Here is a 16,908-nt window from a genome sequence, read left to right as displayed (position 1 = left end):
TATGTGTTTTAGTATTGTATTGATGGTTTCTATAATTGCGACGTGATAGTGGTGGTAATAAGAGGGGGATTAATTCGGGTAAGTCCCCACTGAAGGCACAGGTACCAAATGCATGGCCCACTGGATTCCATAAGTGTTGGATGTCATTAAAACATGAGCATTGTGTATGTAAGTAAATATAGAAGTGTTTAGGGTTAAACCTCCATTACAACAGAATCTAATCCCATTTCATTTACTGCACCATCATGTGCTTTTCCATGCAGGAGACAAACAATATTACAGGCAATATTAAGAAATTCATGATAAAGTCATCAGTATCTCTGGAGCATTTACTCTACATACAGGTGTGTGGTCAAACGACAATAATTATAAATTCAATTAGCATTTTTTATATAAGAATTCAAATCCTTTGCAGTAAAAACTGCATGAAGTCTGGAAGCCAAAGACATCACCAGACCTTCGGTTTTCTCACTGATTAAGCATTTACTTTACTTCAATTTATTTTAAATCACTTTCATTTGTAGTGAACTTTTAGCAATTGACATCATCATGAAGTAGCTTTACATACATATATTAACATATGAAACTTAAAAAATCTAATAATATATCTAAATGTAAAATTCAGAAATGTTTCCCTTTTGAACAAGGGTTGTTTTATAATTCATTTTTTGTTTAACTGCAAACACACGCCAGTAGTTGGACTAAAGCTACTCTAAACTGCTACTAGGTCTGAATCACTGTATGTGGCTACTGAAAATGAATTAATGAATGGATAAATAGACCAAGGATTAATAACTCATTTTAATTCTGTTGCTGCTCTTGTATAATCCAAAGAGACCAATTATAAATATATCAAGTCAACATTTTATTACAGTCTGAATACTTTACAGTTTATACAGTTATACAAACTTATACATAGTAGAATACTTTTACTTTACTTTAGTAGCTAATTTGCCTTCAGTGTAATAAAACTGTGTAGAGGTTTTTGTACAGTGCAGCTGGATTTCCTGTCACTGTGGGCCTCAGAGCACAGTAGTATAGATCAGAGTCTGATACAGCAGCAGAGGAGATGATCAGATCCACTTGTTTACTAGTTTAATCAACTTTAACATCCAGACGTGGTGGCATGGGCTTAGTTTTACCTCCAAATAGATCGATGTAAAGAAGGAACACAGGTTTAGATTTTGGATGTTTGTATCACTTGTTTCATAGTTGCAGGACAGAGTAACATTTTTACCTTCATCTACAGATTTCTATGTGAAAAGTGGCTCTATTGAATCTGCCATGGAGTCACCTGTCATAGAGAAGAGAATATGTTTACAACTTTTACATAATCAAGTTAAAAATATAAGTCTGACTCACACTCACACTGATAAATCACTATTAATATTTCTGAGTGATAAAAAGTCAGTGTATAACTCACCTAGTGAAAGCCACAGACACATGAATATAACAGTGAACATGATGAGGGCTTTATGTGAAAGAAAATATTTTGAGGTCTGAATATATGAACATCTTAAAGGTTCATGAAGCTCCACCTCATAGCATCAGATGAAAGTCACCAGTGTTACTGACAGATCAAACACAAAGTGTAGCAGGTGTGATTATTTTAAATACAATCATTTTAGCTGATTAAAATATACATTAATAATTACATTATTAAAGATTTCTGTTGTGTATTTTAGGGGGTTCAGCTATAACAGATATACTGTATCACCTAATGTTAGATTATAAAATTACAAGGTTTATTGAGAATAAGGTAAAACATTTATAGAGATTTATATTTTGTATTTGCTTCACAAGGACTGTTAAACCTCTTGATGCTCAGCTCTAATAAAAGTATGAGTTATGAGTATTAATGAGTATTTATTCTTATGACAGTTTAGTGTGAAGTGGACAGTTGTGTAGTTTTATCAGAATGGTGTGTCTATAAATGAGTTGAGCTACTAAGAGTAATCAGGGCAGGAGTGAGGATAATATTAGTGCAGTGTGTATGATAGAAGAACAGCTGTAGTTTATATCACAGAGGTTTTATTGTGAAAATGAGGATTCATCATCAGAGAATGTGAGCAGGGTTGTGTGGAGCTCGAGTGAATTTCCCACAATATGATAAGTGACTGCGCCATCTTGTGTTCACCAAGGAGAAAAACCTTAACACACTAATACATATTTACTCTCAATCCTTCTTAAAGTCAGAAATAGAACTACTATGAGCAGCTTTAAACACACAAAATTTATAACAAATATGTTTATTAAATTATAATGTTAAATTATTAAATCAGTCAGTAATTAAATTAAACTTATATTTACTACATTATATATCAGTGGTGTCTCCACATCTACATCCCGAACCAACATTCTATTTAAATCTCACACACACACACACACACACACACACACACACACACACACACACACACAAACATTGTTTAACATTATTAAAATACCCTTATTGATTAAGTTTTTACTAAATAAATATTGTAAAAAAGGAAGTTCCACTGACATTATACATCCATTTCATCTTGATTATATCTGTATGATCAAATTTCCTTCTGTTTAGTGCTCACAAACTTACACACCCATATTCGTATCTACATGCATCATAAACACATGAATAAGAGAATGAATTATCAAATCATTGAAGGAAGAAAATAAAACTGATTACAGTGAATAATGAGGAAAAACTGACCAGAAAAAACTAATCAGTTCCACAGTGTTCATCAGTAACACCTGATACAATGACTGTGATTTTTTTCCTTATATATTTTAGAGCAATAAAAATATACATTCATGAATTCAGTGTGATTGGAGTGCAGTCATTGTGTTGATTCGTCTTTATTCTTCTTTTCTGTTTCTCTCAGTTGCATGTCACCACATTGTTTTTATGTGTCTGTGGTTAGCTGATAAAAAGTGGTAAAGGAAATATCTGTCATTTCTGTGGTTTTTACAAACGTTAGGTTTTTGTACAGTTGTTCAGTGACTCTGTATTACTGTGCTGATACTCTTATAGCACAGTGATAGAGAGCAGAATCTGAGATCTGTAGGTCTTTAATAATAAGTTCAGTAGCATCTGAGGTTGTTTCTGCCCTGAATCGAGATCCACTGGGATTGTGGTCTGCAGCACTTTCTGTCTTTGCACCTTTAAGCAGTAAAAACTGTGGTGCGCTGTGAGGATATTGTTTGTACCAATAAAGCCAAATACGATCACTGTTTGTCTCATATGAACATTTCAGAGTAACAAAGTTTGTTTCTTTCCTCACAACATTGGCATCTTCATCTCTCGGCCCAATTTTATCTGCAAAACTGCCTGCTGTAGAGAACAAAATGTAAATAAATAAAGACATAAAAATAAACATTTAAATTATTTTTGCAAACATTCCCAAAACATCAATTTATAAATGAATGTATAAAAGATGTTTATCATGTAAAATGATAATACAATGAAATAACTGATGAATATGAAGTACCTGTAGCTACAGTGAGAATCAGTGGTGTGTATCTCACTATGTACAGTAAGGTGTAGAGTTGAGTCATTTCTGAACACAGCTCTGTGAGGATTCTGTATAATAGTGCTGTATGTGCTGAACTTTACACATGAGGGAACACTTCTCTAGAAGACCACACCCAGGGAGTGCTGCTGTTGTAGTATAACACTGTACAGATCATCACTTTAGCATCAATGACTGTAAACTGGGTCTACAATATAATACACAACACACTGCATCAAATAGTGTATAAAGCAGTGCTTTATTTTATTAAAGGCTTGTGTCAGAACATATAAAATAACATTGTAGGTTTATGTTTTTGTGTTTAGAAGAAACCAAAAGCCCTCTGTTTTCAGTCTGAGTTGACTGGGTGTGTTTTTAATCCATGTTAAAGGATTTTACATCACATTCATAACATTTTAGGAAAGTTGTAGAATGTCCTTTATTGAGTGTTTGAAATGTAAAATTGAGTAACAATGGGGCTAAGAAGTAGGTTGCACAAGGACAACAAATTAAAACTAAATTTAATTCAAAAGAGAGCACAGCAGTAACACCTGATACACACTTTTAGCTGCACATGTTACCACAACTGCTGTTGCGTCTTTGGTTAACTGATAAGTTGGCAATGTGAGTATCTGCGGTTTTAAAAGCTTCATGTGCCATTGTTGGGTTTTTGTACAGTTGTTCAGTGACTCTGTATCACTGTGGGTCTACTCCAAGAGCGCAGTGATAGAGAGCAGAATCTGAGAGCTTTAGTCCTCTGATAGTAAGTTCAGTAGAGTCTGGCGTTGCTTCTGATTCTAATCCAGAGGGATTGTGTTGTGCTGTTGCTGACTTTGCACCTTTAAACAGTAAAAACTGTGGTGCGCTGTGAGGATATTGTTTGTACCAATAAAGCCAAATACGATCACTGTTTGTCTCATATGAACATTTCAGAGTAACAAAGTTTGTTTCTTTCCTCACAACATTGGCATCTTCATCTCTCGGCCCAATTTTATCTGCAAAACTGCCTGCTGTAGAGAACAAAATGTAAATAAATAAAGACATAAAAATAAACATTTTAATTATTTTTGCAAACATTCCCAAAACATCAACTTATAAATGAATGTATAAAAGATGTTTATCATGTAAAATGATAATACAATGAAATAACTGATGAATATGAAGTACCTGTAACTACAGTGAGAATCAGTGGTGTGTATCTCACTATGTACAGTAAGGTGTAGAGTTGAGTCATTTCTGAACACAGCTCTGTGAGGATTCTGTATAATAGTGCTGTATGTGCTGAACTTTACACATGAGGGAACACGTCTCTAGAAGACCACACCCAGGAAGTGCTGCTGTTGTAGTGTAACTTTGTACTGATCATCACTTTAGCATCAATGACTGTAAACTGGGTCTACAATATAATACACAACACACTGCATCAAATAGTGTATAAAGCAGTGCTTTATTTTATTAAAGGCTTGTGTCAGAACATATAAAATAATATTGTAGGTTTTAGGTTTTTGTGTTTAGAAGAAAACAAAAGCCCTCTGTTTTCAGTCTGAGTTGACTGGGTGTGTTTTTAATCCATGTTAAAGGATTTTACATCACATTCATAACATTTTAGGAAAGTTGTAGAATGTCCTTTATTGAGTGTTTGAAATGTAAAAATGAGTAACAATGGGACTAAGAAGTAGGTTACAAAAGGGCAACACATTAAAACTGAATTTAACTCAAAAGAGAACACAGCAGTAACACCTGATACACACTTTTAGCTGCACATGTTACCACAACTGCTGTTGCGTCTCTGGTTAACTGATAAGTTGGCAATGTGAGTATCTGCGGTTTTAAAAACTCCATGTGCCATTGTTGGGTTTTTGTACAGCCTTTTAGTGACTCTGTATCACTGTGGGTCTACTCCAAGAGCGCAGTGATAGAGAGCAGAATCTGAGAGCTTTAGTCCTCTGATAGTAAGTTCAGTAGAGTCTGGAGTTGCTTCTGATTCTAATCCAGAGGGATTGTATTGTGCTGTTGCTGACTTTGTGCCTTTAAACAGTAAAAACTGTGGTGCGCTGTGAGGATATTGTTTGTACCAATAAAGCCAAATACGATCACTGTTTGTCTCATATGAACATTTCAGAGTAACAAAGTTTGTTTCTTTCCTCACAACATTGGCATCTTCATCTCTCGGCCCAATTTTATCTGCAAAACTGCCTGCTGTAGAGAACAAAATGTAAATAAATAAAGACATAAAAATAAACATTTAAATTATTTTTGCAAACATTCCCAAAACATCAATTTATAAATGAATGTATAAAAGATGTTTATCATGTAAAATGATAATACAATGAAATAACTGATGAATATGAATTACCTGTAACTACAGTGAGAATCAGTGTTGTGTATCTCACTATGTACAGTAAGGTGTAGAGTTGAGTCATTTCTGAACACAGCTCTGTGAGGATTCTGTATAATAGTGCTGTATGTGCTGAACTTTACACATGAGGGAACACGTCTCTAGAAGACCACACCCAGGAAGTGCTGCTGTTGTAGTATAACACTGTACAGATCATCACTTTACAGTATCAGTGACAGTGAACTGAGTCTCCGAATACAACACACAACTATTCCTAATCACTTATCATGACTGATTGTGTCTTTAATCATTGTAATAGAATTTTTACATCATAGAAATAATTAAACTTGACTTTTTCAAACATCACATTCATGATATTTTAGGAAAGTTGTAGAATGTCCTTCATAGAGTGTTTGAAATGTAAATCTAAGTAACAATTTACTTTAAAGACATTAAAATTAGTCCATTACCATCTTGTGCTGTCAGTTCTTAGCTGTATTCTGACTCCAAATGACAGCAAGAGCACTGAGAAACAATAAACAGAAGGAACAGATTGCTGCCTAAGAACCTGACTTACTAACACCAGTGTGCAGGATCAAGTGTTATTTTAAATATTACATCCTTTATCAGGAAAATTATTAACTTAAACCTCAGCAGAAACTATTCATTCTGATTAAAGATTCATTTTCAGGTGGTTTCTTAATGGATTTGTCAAACAATACCATCACCCAACACAGGTAAGAAGATAATTGTTGATATTTTAAGCAATTTAACATAAAAGTTTTGAACTAAGAAAGTAACCTGTATTTAAATGAAACAGGTGAACAGCGCCCCCTTCTGATGGGGAAAATAAATCAAGCTTCACTTTTTGTACAGTGTGTATGAGTTTTGTGTCACTGTGGGCTTCATGGCGCAGTAGTACAGTGCAGAGTCTGATACAGCAGCAGAGGAGATGATGTTTAAAGAGCCTTGGTTTGTGTAGCAAAAACATTAATACAATAAGTCTAGATGAGATGATTCTAGAGTGGAATGTCTGGATAGTTTAGTCAGAATATGCAGTTATGTAGAAGAAGAAGTGCACCAGGAATATGAATAACAGAAGAACAGTGAAAACAAAACTCTTAAACATTATATTTAACTTTCTTATATAAAACACATCTAATATAAATTAAAACCCAATATTAATCAAAATATACATTTAGTTTTTATAAATCAAAAGAGAAACAGACGAATGTCCCCAGGATGGCTGGTAAATGACTCAAGATCATCAGCGGCTCTGCTATTCAAACATCAAAATGGGTTTTGTACAGCGTTTTAGTGACTCTGTATCACTGTGCACCTACTTCAAGAGCGCAGTGATAGAGAGCAGAATCTGAGAGCTTTAGTCCTCTGATCGTAAGTTCAGTAGAGTCTGGCGTTGCTTCTGATTCTAATCCAGAGGTATTGTGTTGTGCTGTTGCTGACTTTGCAACTTTATACAGTAAAACTATTCATTTTCTGTTGGTTTCTCAATTGTTTTGTCAAACAATACCATCACCCAACACTGGTAAGAAGATAATTGTTGATATTTTAAACAATTGAACATAAAAGTTTTGAACTAAGAAAGTAACCTGTATTTAAATGAAACAGGTGAACAGCTCCCCTTCTGATGGGGAAAATAAATCAAACTTCACTTTTGTACAGTGTGTATGAGTTTTGTGTCACTGTGGGCTCCATGGCGCAGTAGTACAGTGCAGAGTCTGATACAGCAGCAGAGGAGATGATGTTTAAAGAGCCTTGGTTTGTGTAGCAAAAACATTAATACAATAAGTCTAGATGAGATGATTCTAGAGTGGAATGTCTGGATAGTTTAGTCAGAATATGCAGTTATGTAGAAGAAGAAGTGCACCAGGAATATGAATAACAGAAGAACAGTGAAAACAAAACTCTTAAACATTATATTTAACTTTCTTATATAAAACACATCTAATATAAATTAAAACCCAATATTAATCAAAATATACATTTAGTTTTTATAAATCAAAAGAGAAACAGACGAATGTCCCCAGGATGGCTGGTAAATGACTCAAGATCATCAGCGGCTCTGCTATTCAAACATCAAAATGGGTTTTGTACAGCGTTTTAGTGACTCTGTATCACTGTGCACCTACTTCAAGAGCGCAGTGATAGAGAGCAGAATCTGAGAGCTTTAGTCCTCTGATCGTAAGTTCAGTAGAGTCTGGCGTTGCTTCTGATTCTAATCCAGAGGTATTGTGTTGTGCTGTTGCTGACTTTGCAACTTTATACAGTAAAACTATTCATTTTCTGTTGGTTTCTCAATTGTTTTGTCAAACAATACCATCACCCAACACTGGTAAGAAGATAATTGTTGATATTTTAAACAATTGAACATAAAAGTTTTGAACTAAGAAAGTAACCTGTATTTAAATGAAACAGGTGAACAGCTCCCCTTCTGATGGGGAAAATAAATCAAACTTCACTTTTGTACAGTGTGTATGAGTTTTGTGTCACTGTGGGCTCCATGGCGCAGTAGTACAGTGCAGAGTCTGATACAGCAGCAGAGGAGATGATGTTTAAAGAGCCTTGGTTTGTGTAGCAAAAAAACATTAATACAATAAGTCTAGATGAGATGATTCTAGAGTGGAATGTCTGGATAGTTTAGTCAGAATATGCAGTTATGTAGAAGAAGAAGTGCACCAGGAATATGAATAACAGAAGAACAGTGAAAAACAAAACTCTTAAACATTATATTTAACTTTCTTATATAAAAACACATCTAATATAAATTAAAAACCCAATATTAATCAAAAATATACATTTAGTTTTTTATAAATCAAAAGAGAAACAGACGAATGTCCCCCAGGATGGCTGGTAAATGACTCAAGATCATCAGCGGCTCTGCTATTCAAACATCAAAATGGGTTTTGTACAGTGCAGCTGGATTTCCTGTCACTGTGGGCGCCAGAGCACAGTAGTATAGATCAGAGTCTGATACAGCAGCAGAGGAGATGATCAGATTCACTTGTTTATTATTTTTATCAATGTCAACGTCCAGACGTGGTGGAATGTCACTTTTAAATTTAGTAGATTGATGAATATAAAGAAGGAACACAGGTTTAGATTTTGGATGTTGTCTGTACCAGTGCACGCACATCGGCTCCTGAATCGGCTCCTGAATCGGCTCCTGAATCGGCTCCTGAATCGGCTCCTGAATCGGCTCCTGAATCGGCTCCTGAATCGGCTCCTGAATCGGCTCCTGAATCGGCTCCTGAATCGGCTCCTGAATCGGCTCCTGAATCGGCTCCTGAATCGGCTCCTGAATCGGCTCCTGAATCGGCTCCTGAATCGGCTCCTGAATCGGCTCCTGAATCGGCTCCTGAATCGGCTCCTGAATCGGCTCCTGAATCGGCTCCTGAATCGGCTCCTGAATCGGCTCCTGAATCGGCTCCTGAATCGGCTCCTGAATCGGCTCCTGAATCGGCTCCTGAATCGGCTCCTGAATCGGCTCCTGAATCGGCTCCTGAATCGGCTCCTGAATCGGCTCCTGAATCGGCTCCTGAATCGGCTCCTGAATCGGCTCCTGAATCGGCTCCTGAATCGGCTCCTGAATCGGCTCCTGAATCGGCTCCTGAATCGGCTCCTGAATCGGCTCCTGAATCGGCTCCTGAATCGGCTCCTGAATCGGCTCCTGAATCGGCTCCTGAATCGGCTCCTGAATCGGCTCCTGAATCGGCTCCTGAATCGGCTCCTGAATCGGCTCCTGAATCGGCTCCTGAATCGGCTCCTGAATCGGCTCCTGAATCGGCTCCTGAATCGGCTCCTGAATCGGCTCCTGAATCGGCTCCTGAATCGGCTCCTGAATCGGCTCCTGAATCGGCTCCTGAATCGGCTCCTGAATCGGCTCCTGAATCGGCTCCTGAATCGGCTCCTGAATCGGCTCCTGAATCGGCTCCTGAATCGGCTCCTGAATCGGCTCCTGAATCGGCTCCTGAATCGGCTCCTGAATCGGCTCCTGAATCGGCTCCTGAATCGGCTCCTGAATCGGCTCCTGAATCGGCTCCTGAATCGGCTCCTGAATCGGCTCCTGAATCGGCTCCTGAATCGGCTCCTGAATCGGCTCCTGAATCGGCTCCTGAATCGGCTCCTGAATCGGCTCCTGAATCGGCTCCTGAATCGGCTCCTGAATCGGCTCCTGAATCGGCTCCTGAATCGGCTCCTGAATCGGCTCCTGAATCGGCTCCTGAATCGGCTCCTGAATCGGCTCCTGAATCGGCTCCTGAATCGGCTCCTGAATCGGCTCCTGAATCGGCTCCTGAATCGGCTCCTGAATCGGCTCCTGAATCGGCTCCTGAATCGGCTCCTGAATCGGCTCCTGAATCGGCTCCTGAATCGGCTCCTGAATCGGCTCCTGAATCGGCTCCTGAATCGGCTCCTGAATCGGCTCCTGAATCGGCTCCTGAATCGGCTCCTGAATCGGCTCCTGAATCGGCTCCTGAATCGGCTCCTGAATCGGCTCCTGAATCGGCTCCTGAATCGGCTCCTGAATCGGCTCCTGAATCGGCTCCTGAATCGGCTCCTGAATCGGCTCCTGAATCGGCTCCTGAATCGGCTCCTGAATCGGCTCCTGAATCGGCTCCTGAATCGGCTCCTGAATCGGCTCCTGAATCGGCTCCTGAATCGGCTCCTGAATCGGCTCCTGAATCGGCTCCTGAATCGGCTCCTGAATCGGCTCCTGAATCGGCTCCTGAATCGGCTCCTGAATCGGCTCCTGAATCGGCTCCTGAATCGGCTCCTGAATCGGCTCCTGAATCGGCTCCTGAATCGGCTCCTGAATCGGCTCCTGAATCGGCTCCTGAATCGGCTCCTGAATCGGCTCCTGAATCGGCTCCTGAATCGGCTCCTGAATCGGCTCCTGAATCGGCTCCTGAATCGGCTCCTGAATCGGCTCCTGAATCGGCTCCTGAATCGGCTCCTGAATCGGCTCCTGAATCGGCTCCTGAATCGGCTCCTGAATCGGCTCCTGAATCGGCTCCTGAATCGGCTCCTGAATCGGCTCCTGAATCGGCTCCTGAATCGGCTCCTGAATCGGCTCCTGAATCGGCTCCTGAATCGGCTCCTGAATCGGCTCCTGAATCGGCTCCTGAATCGGCTCCTGAATCGGCTCCTGAATCGGCTCCTGAATCGACTCCCGAATCGGCTCCCGGAATCGGCTCCCGGAATCGGCTCCCGGAATCGGCTCCCGGAATCGGCTCCCGGAATCGGCTCCCGGAATCGGCTCCCGGAATCGGCTCCCGGAATCGGCTCCCGGAATCGGCTCCCGGAATCGGCTCCCGGAATCGGCTCCCGGAATCGGCTCCCGGAATCGGCTCCCGGAATCGGCTCCCGGAATCGGCTCCCGGAATCGGCTCCCGGAATCGGCTCCTGAATCGGCTCCTGAATCGGCTCCTGAATCGGCTCCTGAATCGGCTCCTGAATCGGCTCCTGAATCGGCTCCTGAATCGGCTCCTGAATCGGCTCCTGAATCGGCTCCTGAATCGGCTCCTGAATCGGCTCCTGAATCGGCTCCTGAATCGGCTCCTGAATCGGCTCCTGAATCGGCTCCTGAATCGGCTCCTGAATCGGCTCCTGAATCGGCTCCTGAATCGGCTCCTGAATCGGCTCCTGAATCGGCTCCTGAATCGGCTCCTGAATCGGCTCCTGAATCGGCTCCTGAATCGGCTCCTGAATCGGCTCCTGAATCGGCTCCTGAATCGGCTCCTGAATCGGCTCCTGAATCGGCTCCTGAATCGGCTCCTGAATCGGCTCCTGAATCGGCTCCTGAATCGGCTCCTGAATCGGCTCCTGAATCGGCTCCTGAATCGGCTCCTGAATCGGCTCCTGAATCGGCTCCTGAATCGGCTCCTGAATCGGCTCCTGAATCGGCTCCTGAATCGGCTCCTGAATCGGCTCCTGAATCGGCTCCTGAATCGGCTCCTGAATCGGCTCCTGAATCGGCTCCTGAATCGGCTCCTGAATCGGCTCCTGAATCGGCTCCTGAATCGGCTCCTGAATCGGCTCCTGAATCGGCTCCTGAATCGGCTCCTGAATCGGCTCCTGAATCGGCTCCTGAATCGGCTCCTGAATCGGCTCCTGAATCGGCTCCTGAATCGGCTCCTGAATCGGCTCCTGAATCGGCTCCTGAATCGGCTCCTGAATCGGCTCCTGAATCGGCTCCTGAATCGGCTCCTGAATCGGCTCCTGAATCGGCTCCTGAATCGGCTCCTGAATCGGCTCCTGAATCGGCTCCTGAATCGGCTCCTGAATCGGCTCCTGAATCGGCTCCTGAATCGGCTCCTGAATCGGCTCCTGAATCGGCTCCTGAATCGGCTCCTGAATCGGCTCCTGAATCGGCTCCTGAATCGGCTCCTGAATCGGCTCCTGAATCGGCTCCTGAATCGGCTCCTGAATCGGCTCCTGAATCGGCTCCTGAATCGGCTCCTGAATCGGCTCCTGAATCGGCTCCTGAATCGGCTCCTGAATCGGCTCCTGAATCGGCTCCTGAATCGGCTCCTGAATCGGCTCCTGAATCGGCTCCTGAATCGGCTCCTGAATCGGCTCCTGAATCGGCTCCTGAATCGGCTCCTGAATCGGCTCCTGAATCGGCTCCTGAATCGGCTCCTGAATCGGCTCCTGAATCGGCTCCTGAATCGGCTCCTGAATCGGCTCCTGAATCGGCTCCTGAATCGGCTCCTGAATCGGCTCCTGAATCGGCTCCTGAATCGGCTCCTGAATCGGCTCCTGAATCGGCTCCTGAATCGGCTCCTGAATCGGCTCCTGAATCGGCTCCTGAATCGGCTCCTGAATCGGCTCCTGAATCGGCTCCTGAATCGGCTCCTGAATCGGCTCCTGAATCGGCTCCTGAATCGGCTCCTGAATCGGCTCCTGAATCGGCTCCTGAATCGGCTCCTGAATCGGCTCCTGAATCGGCTCCTGAATCGGCTCCTGAATCGGCTCCTGAATCGGCTCCTGAATCGGCTCCTGAATCGGCTCCTGAATCGGCTCCTGAATCGGCTCCTGAATCGGCTCCTGAATCGGCTCCTGAATCGGCTCCTGAATCGGCTCCTGAATCGGCTCCTGAATCGGCTCCTGAATCGGCTCCTGAATCGGCTCCTGAATCGGCTCCTGAATCGGCTCCTGAATCGGCTCCTGAATCGGCTCCTGAATCGGCTCCTGAATCGGCTCCTGAATCGGCTCCTGAATCGGCTCCTGAATCGGCTCCTGAATCGGCTCCTGAATCGGCTCCTGAATCGGCTCCTGAATCGGCTCCTGAATCGGCTCCTGAATCGGCTCCTGAATCGGCTCCTGAATCGGCTCCTGAATCGGCTCCTGAATCGGCTCCTGAATCGGCTCCTGAATCGGCTCCTGAATCGGCTCCTGAATCGGCTCCTGAATCGGCTCCTGAATCGGCTCCTGAATCGGCTCCTGAATCGGCTCCTGAATCGGCTCCTGAATCGGCTCCTGAATCGGCTCCTGAATCGGCTCCTGAATCGGCTCCTGAATCGGCTCCTGAATCGGCTCCTGAATCGGCTCCTGAATCGGCTCCTGAATCGGCTCCTGAATCGGCTCCTGAATCGGCTCCTGAATCGGCTCCTGAATCGGCTCCTGAATCGGCTCCTGAATCGGCTCCTGAATCGGCTCCTGAATCGGCTCCTGAATCGGCTCCTGAATCGGCTCCTGAATCGGCTCCTGAATCGGCTCCTGAATCGGCTCCTGAATCGGCTCCTGAATCGGCTCCTGAATCGGCTCCGGAATCGGCTTCCCGATTCAGCTCTGCACAGCTTTTCTCCCCTGCTCCTTTTGCATCTGCCTTGGATCCTATAACCTGAACTTTCTGACACATAGATAATAATGTGTACATCTAGTAATGACCTGTAACTACAGTGAGAATCAGTGTTGTGTATCTCACTATATACAGTAAGGTGTAGAGTTGAGTCATTTCTGAACACAGCTCTGTGAGGATTCTGTATAATAGTGCTGTATGTGCTGAACTTTACACATGAGGGAACACGTCTCTAGAAGACCACACCCAGGAAGTGCTGATGTTTTAGAGTAATTTTGTGTTGATCGTCACTTCACAGTATCAGTGTAAAATAATAACCAACACACTGCATTAAAGTCACTGTCAGGTATGTGAATTTAGTAACATCAGTGTGCTGTTTTAAGTGCCAGGGTTGGGCAAATATACATAAAAATGTATTTTTAAATAAAATACCAAATACCTGTAAGTGTATAAAGAAACTACTTAATTTTTGTATATAAAGGAGCATGAAATTTCTTCACAAAGCTTCATTCATAAGAAGACAGATGAACTGATGACACCTGTATTCATAGTAACTAGTTTGTAAATAATTAATTATTAGATTGTTAATCATAAATATAATAATATGTTATGTGTCAGAAAGTCATTCATGCAATGGGATGCAAAATCATGATCCGACTAAACAGCTACTTCAATGAGGTTAAAATTTTCAGCAAACAAATATTTATACAATGACATTCACAGTAAAAGAAATCACACTTCAGCCCTGAACACAATTCTAGCTCTGATTTCTCAGTCAGCATTACATGATAGGCAGCTCAGATGTTTTCATGAAAAAGAGGGATTTGAGGATCAGGTGCACTTCAGCAGGTTAACGGAGGTGTGTGTGCTGAAGTTATTGTAAGTTTGTGAAAAGTTTTGTGTTTTCACCCCGTGTCTGTGTGGGTTTCTAAAAAACATGACTATAAGAAATTTGCTGGGATAAATGTGTGAATGAGTGTGTGAAGGGTTTGTACTGATATCTCATTCAGGGGGTACCTGAATGCACAGAAATGACCCGTGTAGAGTGATTTAATAAAGAATTAATTCATGTACCAACAATATATTCTTTTTATAAACACGAGAGAAAATCCTTAAAAAGGGTATTTAAACTTCTCAAAATATTTGTCAGAACTTCCTTCAATATACTTAAACAAAACTGTGTCAGGGTTTTTGTACAGTGCAGCTGGATTTCCTGTCACTGTGGGCACCAGAGCACAGTAGTATAGAGCAGAGTCTGATACAGCAGCAGAGGAGATGATCAGATCCACTCTTTTATTACTTTTATTAACCTTAACATCCAGACGTGGTGGAATTGAGTCACTTTTTCCTCCAGTTGTATCATAAATATAAAGAAGGAACCCTGGGTTATAGTTTGGATGTTGTCTGTACCAGTGCAGGTAGTTGTTTGTTGCACTTGTTTTGTAGTTGCAGGACAGAGTAACATTTTCACCTTCATCTACATGTTTGTCAGTTAAAAGTGGCTCTATTGAATCTGCCATGGAGTCACCTGTCATAGAGAAGAGAACACAATGTTTTTAACCATTAAACAATCAAGCTACATATGTCAGGACCATAATTGTGATTTTTCTTATTAATAATCAGAAAAAAATAACGATTAAATTAGCATTTAACATAATAAAATAAATCTATGTATAACTCACCTACAGAAAGCCACAGGTACATGAATATAACAGTGAACATGATGAATGGTTTTAGCTGAATGAAGATATTCTGTGCTCTAACCAGTTAACATGATTAGAGTTCATGAAGCTCCTCCCTACAGCATCACATGACAGAGTCACCAATGTTACTGACAGACTGTTGATTCTTACTGAAACACACTGGTTTTACATTCAGCATCACATGGGGAATCTGTCCACATTTTAATCAAAGTCATTATTAAATGCTGCATATTAAAATCAAAGCCTTCATTATTACCAGCATATTCTAAACTGTATTATCATCATTTACCACTGATTTTAATGAAATCTTTAAAATAATGGATTGTTACCCAACCTGATGTCAGAACTGATGTGACTACACCTCATCTTTTTCTTATGAAGTGCTGAAAAATTCAACTTGATTGAGGGCTGTGGGCCAAAATGATTATTAAAATGAAAGTTGCCATGATTCCCCTTCATTTATCAATTCATTATATTTAGATATTAAATAATAAATAAATAGAAAACAGCTCAGCTAATGTAGTTTTATTTTCTGCACTTTCTAGTTCAATGAATCATAGCACAATGCAAACATAGAAACAATTCCATTACCAGTACAATAGAGTTTAAAACAACGATTCAAGCTATAAACAATAAAGCCATATGCCTGCAATATCAGTGTCCTCTAATGAGAGACATGAAGCTGGTCCTTATATTCAAATGTTTTGACTGAAAGTTTGCTCATAGAAAAAGGGACTGCAATTTTTTTGCAGCATAAACAAAAGTTATGGTAACTTAGTTATGAATCTATGTGGCAATGGCTTCATCCTTTCTCTTTTTTATCCTGTTATCATATATGACACATGATGGGCCAAATCAAAGGTCAACAGGGGACATCTTTGGCTCTGGACCATGTTTCATCTCTGCTCCACACTAAAAGATATAATAAAATCAGTAAACTATTGCATGTTTTAATTGCTTTTAAACCTTTCATATTTATTTTATATTTTATATTGTAGTTTTTCCCCTGTCCTCCAGATTCTTCTTTTCTTTTCCTCTTCATGACAGTAGATGGATCGATTACTTCAGATAAATCCTAAGTGTGAATGTTAAATCTATCAAATCACGATGCTCCAGTTAAATAAAATTCATCAAAGTTACAGTGTTCCATAAAGTTCTAGGACACATTACTGATCCAGGCTACTTTAAAGATTAGTCTCAGGTTCATCTCATCTAGGTTGAGCATGCAGAGGTAAACATGTAAACAGCTCCATCTAGTGAGAAAAGCATGAATCTGCTGCAGTCATGTGTAGTGCTTTTTGTACAGTGGAGTTGGGTTTCCTGTCACTGTGGGCATCAGAGCGCAGTAGTACAGTGCAGAGTCTGATACAGCAGCAGAGGAGATGATCAGATCCACTTTCTTATTAGTTTTGTCAAGATTTATGGACAATTGTGGACTTGGTGGTTGAGCTTCTGTGACATGTTCACTTCCTTCAACAATCAGCAGCAGAAACTCTTGATCCAGGTTTTTGTTGATACCAGTGGAGATCTCTAGCTGAGTCATCATATGTGCAGGTCAGT

General features: G+C 41.4%; 1 long non-coding RNA gene across 1 annotated transcript; it reads right to left on the bottom strand.

Annotated features, from left to right (window-relative positions):
- Positions 1-15,061: 15,061 nt before the first annotated feature.
- Positions 15,062-15,739, bottom strand: LOC124387911. Its single transcript, XR_006926279.1, has 3 exons — positions 15,683-15,739; positions 15,328-15,443; positions 15,062-15,173 (listed from the first exon to the last, which is right to left on the bottom strand). It is a non-coding gene; the product is annotated as an uncharacterized LOC124387911 (long non-coding RNA).
- Positions 15,740-16,908: the final 1,169 nt, after the last annotated feature.

Source organism: Silurus meridionalis, chromosome 6, assembly GCF_014805685.1.
Source record: "Silurus meridionalis isolate SWU-2019-XX chromosome 6, ASM1480568v1, whole genome shotgun sequence".
In the NCBI taxonomy this organism is placed as follows: Eukaryota; Metazoa; Chordata; class Actinopteri; order Siluriformes; family Siluridae; genus Silurus; species Silurus meridionalis.
The sequence above is the reverse complement of the archived record's forward strand: the minus strand, read 5'-3'. Positions and strand labels throughout refer to the sequence as shown.